At 36.2% G+C, this 6,388-nt stretch overlaps 1 pseudogene; it reads right to left on the bottom strand.

Moving 5' to 3' along the window:
• Positions 1-1,090: 1,090 nt before the first annotated feature.
• LOC101714929 (MORC family CW-type zinc finger protein 3-like) lies at positions 1,091-5,821 on the bottom strand (annotated as a pseudogene).
• Between the last annotated feature and the right edge of the window lie 567 nt (positions 5,822-6,388).

Raw genomic sequence — 6,388 nt, 5'->3', positions numbered from 1 at the left:
CTTTTTGGGAGCTGTAGCCCAATATCTGAAAGACAAACAGAAGGACACAAGCCCATTTATGAGCTAGTACACAAGGTCACTCAACCTGCTGTGGGATTTCTTTCTCAAATGGGATTTGTTGGGTGGTGGTTAGGGCTGTGCCAATGCAAACTTTGAAGTTCTTTATAGTGATAAGACAAAGAACTGGAAAGAAATGAGTGCGTAAAGAACACATATGGAACACATAAAACACTGAAATTACATCAATAAAACATGAAAATACATCCAACTTGAGACAAACAAATGCAAAGAGTTATTTTTATAGCTACTTAAATAATACATATACTGCCAAAGTCAAGGTTGTCCTGTCAGGTTTTTTGTTAGCCATATTTTCTGTCTGTTTTAATATTTTAAAGAGTGAAAAGTATGTAAGTAAAATCCAACTTAGTAAGCAAGTTTCTCTTGTGAAACTTATGGTTAATTTTCCCATTAAGCCAGATAACAGCCATATAAAGTACATTTTTGCCAGAATACAGAAGCTGACTAGGAGGAAGGGGGAAACATCAAGTTCCAAAAAGAACCACTATTTTAACCTAATCACAAACCTTTATGGCTACACAGGTGCTCAATGTAGGTAAAGTTTCTCCAAATGAAACAATTTATACAAAGCAAAGAACACACATCCTCTCTCCCTCAGTATTAAGGAAACAGTCATAGTCTTCAAAATATAACGTGATAATGTAGTAAATGCAGCTCAACTTGAGGGTTTCACAGAATACTTTGAAATTAATATTGAATTTGTTAAAAGTATTTCAAGAGTTAGCCATCATATATTTTTATTACAAGATATTTTAAAATTTGGGCAGTTACAATTGTGTCAGAAACCCAGCTTCATACCAAAAATACACTTTCACTTACAATGAAGCAAATAAAAACCATCTCCATTTATTTACTCCTTCCAGAAGGTAAAAATACAATAAAAATCCAATATTATATATGATGTACATGTAATTATACAAACATATAAAATGAATATGTATTGAATCTTCAGAAACAAAAGTAAAAATAAACAGCAATGATAAACCTTTGGAAAAATAATGCATATTTTACTTGTGGAAAATATGATTCTTAATTATTTACAGTGATATATTTTATAGAAAGCCATCTCTTTAGGATTGCACAAATATGAAACCAATAAAGCCTATTTCCTGGCAGGTAATACTATAATCCTCGGACAGTCTGCTCCTCAACTCCAGGATATAAACACTTAGGTTTGCGGTATAATCAAAAGTATGCACTAATGTTTGCGAAAGATTGTCTTCCTTAATTCACATTAATCTGCAGTAATCCTACAAAAGGCTGCACAGGAAATTTCACCAAAAAAATTAAATAATTATAGTGCCCACTCCATGCTGAATAAACAGGCAAAAATGAGCTTCAAAGTAAGCTTGGTGATCATTTTATAATTTCAATACTTTATAATAAAGATCATTTCTTTGTTCTATAAAGACACTTTGTATTTAAACTCATTGGCAAATCTCAGCACAAGATTAATCCTGGCAAAATGGAGTCTGTTTTTGCTTACCATATTTTAAACATTTCATGAGATAGGAACTTACAGAAAAGAAACAATAATGCTCAACTCCCTTAGAAGCACATACTTATCAGAGGTGCTATTATTTAAATATCCTATTTAAATTCCTTTTTAAGAAAATCAAAGGTAGTAACATTTTTGTTTGTATTATGGAACAGCCATTAGTTCAGTGAAAAATACTTTTTTGAGCACCAGAAAAAACATTCCACCAAATTTAGGAACAATTTGAAAAGCTCCTGGTGAAAAACACCTAGAACTTTAGAGCAATAAAAAATATATAAGGGCTTAATCACAAATATTTACATTCAAAACACAATCATAAGTCAGCCATTGCACTGCTCAATACCAACAATTCATAGGTATTTTGAAAGACATAACAATGTATCCACAGTATTTGTGACCATGCTTGAATGCATAGAATATAGTAAAGATTAGGACTCTGAAGTCTGCTGTCCACCTTACCTATAAAACAAAACTTTATATCTGGAAAGCTGTACACAAAAGAAGTGGCCATCTTTTTACTATTTCACATGAAACCTACTTTATGTACTACTGATTTCACTCATTTGTTCCACCACCTGTCCTAAGATCTCATCAACCACATCAACATCGTAATTCACTTGCTGAATAATGAGGTCAGGCACAATCGTAGTCAACAGCTGTCCCAAGTTAACGCAAAGAGACCAAAGCTTGAGGCTTTCCCCATCCAAGTAATTGACAGACTCAATGTTACCTGAGGTAGAAACATCTGCTCCTGTTTCCTTGTAGATTTTAACTGTTCAATTTCTGTTTTGAGTTGTTTGCATTGGGAACGCATACGTGATTTCTCTATTTCCGATAATGCAACCTCGGTTTTATACTGATCCCTCTTCACAGTGCACTTGTCCAGCTGTCTGAACACATCATCAAGCTCCACAGCCATTTTGTCCACATTCCTTTTACTTTCAAGATTACAACACTGACTGCATTCGGCTGTCACATGCTGCAAAGCATTACACTGTTTTTTCAGCCTTTCTATTTCTTTAAAAGCTTGCTGATAATGAGAGACTATATGGTCTGGACTTTCAGATTTGCCATTAATACTTCCAAATAAAAGCATGGCATCATTTTCAGTAGATTGATGGCAAGTTTCCTTCTTGACATATTTGTCATTCATTTTTAGAATTTTCTCTTCTAATACTTTGATTTGGTCTGTAAACACATGACACTGCCTCTTATACCTGCCTTTTTCTTGGGTGGCTAGGAGGAGTTCATTTTTCAGTACTTGTAACTAACTGACAGCCACCAGTCTCTGCAAACTTGTCAAAGGTTTGTGTTGTGGTGTCCCCCATCTTTGCACTGGCATCTACAGAGATGACCTCACTGTAATGTTCTTTACATCTATCTCATCTTCAACAGTTTCTTCTTTTTAACAGTGAAACTTGGGGCTTCAACCTGGATGGGCACAGCAGTGTCCTGATCACACCTGGATGAGGGACTTGTGGAACTGGTCTGGCCACAAGGCTCAACATCACCCAAAATCTCAACCTGAAGTCCACTGTGTTTTATGTGACTCTGTTCCAGTTTGGCTTCAACATCAAGATCTATGGCAGGTTTAGGAATACTGCTTTCTTCTAAAATGATGACATCTTCATCGTCATCATTATTTTTTTTTAAAATGTGTAACTTTATTATTGTTCACTAAACACACACATATGCAAAAATTAAAACTATTCAAAGAAAAACAATGCAAAGAAAAAAACTATAATAATATTCAAATATAATAGAACTCAACCAAAGCAAAACTGAAAAATACTTAAACATTTTTCCATATTTTTTTAACTCTCAAGCATTAACAAAACATCAAAGGATGTGATTTGTTTTAGAAAGATTTTCAAAACTAATATTGAACAAATAGTGGTCTGAAAAAAAAATCTAATTAGCTAGTATACTCCACATAGGCCAAATTTTTTTTAAATTAAAATTTCAATAAAGTCATGTGACACATGATGGAAATATAATCTGAGAAACATGTAATTAGGCAATTACATCTGTCCGTATGGCAAAGTACCACACAGAGTGCCAACTTCCAAGTGCAAACTGAGAAGGTATATGTCAATCATCTGTGATGGCCCCTTGATATTATCTAAATATGCAAAATACGCAGTTAAATACGAGATACATGAGGCTACCACTGGCATAGCAGCACATTGTTTTACAGTAAACTCTTTTATATAAGTAGGATTATGGTCTAAAGGATGAAAAACACAACATGTTCTGATAAGCACCTAAAACAGTGACAGTCATTTATCACACTATCAAGTACTTTGTACTGTAGATAGTTTTACTTGCTTCTTCTGGAAACACCCTTCTCTCCTTTAATCTCAGTGACACTTCCTTCCCAACCCATTTATGAGCTCCAGGCTAGTCTCTGTCTACATCTCTTCCTATAGTTTTAAACACAATCTATATATGGATTCTTTCCAGATTCCAGCCTGTAACTCTGATCTCTCCCCTTCCCCTCCTGTCACCCCTACCCCTTTGAGCCTTTTCTCCCTATTTCAAATTATGAATTATTCATTTAAATCATTTTAATCCTTAAGTAAAAATCATCATTTAAAAAAAAATTTCAAATGTTTGATTACTCAATCTCCAATTCTTTGCATTCAAAATTGAGGAACTAGGGGCCGGGGATTTAGCTCAGTGGTTTTGCCGCCTGCTGTGCAACCACAAGGACCTGAGTTCAATCCCCGGTACCAAAAAAAAAAAAAAATCGAGGAACAAGTAGAAAATCTCCATTGCAGGCTGCTGTTCTCAGGGTCAGACTGGGGTGAAACATGATGACTATTTAGAAGTCTTGTTGGGTAAGAATTTGCTACTTCTGGAAGATGTGCTTTTGGAACACTTTCCTTTACAGGAGAAAAGCTCTGACCTGGCATAGAAGTTGACCTATGCAACAGTTCAGCGTTGATCCAAGGGATCACTTCTGGGTGTTTAATCCTAAATTTTTCCTTGTTGTTCTTTTTACAGGTTTTTTCATATGTGGGATGTAACAAATCTTCATCTTCAAGTTCTTTGGGAACGTCACAATTTCTGATCTGTGGGTCAGGGTTATTGGAGCAATACTATTTTTCTGGAAGTTGATCTAATCCATCTGTTAATTTTCACCACTTTAGGCAAGAATCACACTGAGCCCAGGTCTGATCAGGACTTTTCTGTATATCTTCAACTGGCAAATTTAGAGGATATTCTGCATTCTTCTTCACTTTCATTTCATTCCAGTAATCATTCAGTTTTTCTCCTAGTGCTGTAATTGTAAGCCTGTACTCATTATTGTAGTCAAAATCTTGCTTATTATGAGTTGGCTTAAGGAAATTACACTCTATAATTCCAACCACTCCAACAGCCATGTTGTTTGCCCTTAGCCGACATCCCACTTTTTCATAAGCTTTGATGAGTCTATTTCTGTGATACATCATTATCCCATAATGATCTTTATTTCTGCGCTTGAATCCAAAAGTAATTCTTACTATTCTAGTTAAAACTTTAGGTCGATAAACATCACGTTCAATGTAGGTAAAACTCTTCGAAACTAGCTGTGTCTTCACTTTCTGTCCATGCAAGATGATCTGCAATATTGGCTTTAGATATAATATACTGCAATAAGCCCTCAGGGAATAGTCACTCTTGAGGGCAATCTGGTCTATCCTTTCTTGCTTCTTGTACCCTTTCTTCCCTATCGTCTCATCTAAATCCTCATGAATTCTGATGTCATATTTATCCTTTTCAAAATCAAACTCTACTGCATTTTTGTAGCTTCTAAGATTCCAAATGATGATCTAAGTCCCCTTCTTACTCATAATCGCTTCAAGTTCTGCCAGCAGCTTTTGTTCCATAGGAAACAGAGAATATTCTAGAATTGCAGCAAGGCTCACTTTTTATTCTGCTAAATTAATCATCTGTGGGTGTTTGCTGAAGGCAACGATTGGGACAACCACGTGTTCTGCTTTGATGGCTTCCAGGTAGGTCTGTGACAAGAAGCCCACACTCATGCTTTCTCTGTTTTTGATAAAAATGATCGCGTCTTTACCCAAGCGCTCAGAGCCTGACTTGAATCCATTCCCATACAATCCAAGTGGGACACGACCATTCATGGTAACTTTCTCACTGAAGCCAAAGCTAAACATTTTGTGTAACTTATCTGGTGTCATACCGTTCCCATTATCAGTAAATGTCAAGCATATTCGGTCATTTATCACGTATTTTGTCAATCCATATCTGTTTAGTGTTCACATCACGATCATAAGCGTTATCTATTCAGCAACTGCACTGAATGGCCAGGTATGACTAGTTGAATTTGAGTGTAAAAACTTCCAGTAAAGGGCTTGCTGCTGGGAGATGTGCCCTAAAAGACTCCTGGGAAACTAGGCTGGGGATGCAGCAGTTTACACAGCAGGACTTTTTCAAACTCTGCCTTCTCGGCCCAGATGTCATCAACTGCTCCATCTCCTGGCCTTTGAGCAGCCAAAGTCACATGACATGCACACACTTCACACACACTAGAGATAGACCGACTATGGATGTACTATATTCACTAGGTGTGTCATCCTGGGAAAGAAGCTTAAACTCTGTGCTTCCAGTTTTGTCACCGCGCCGATGCAGATCCCGCTGGGTGGTTGCGCAGCCATCTTGAGCGAGCTACCGGGAAATTTTTGTTTTAACAATATGGAACCCTCCACCTCCCTTGAAATAGTGAAAGAACTTTTGTTACTGGAAAACAAAATTCCTAGGAAAGAAAAAATAGATATATAAAATAGAATATGTTCTCTGAATATT

Source organism: Heterocephalus glaber, unplaced genomic scaffold (assembly GCF_053883595.1).
Source record: "Heterocephalus glaber isolate CG9 unplaced genomic scaffold, H.glaber_assembly_v1.0 deba00001481, whole genome shotgun sequence".
NCBI classification, from domain to species: Eukaryota; Metazoa; Chordata; class Mammalia; order Rodentia; family Bathyergidae; genus Heterocephalus; species Heterocephalus glaber.
This window is presented reverse-complemented; position numbering and strand designations above follow the sequence as displayed.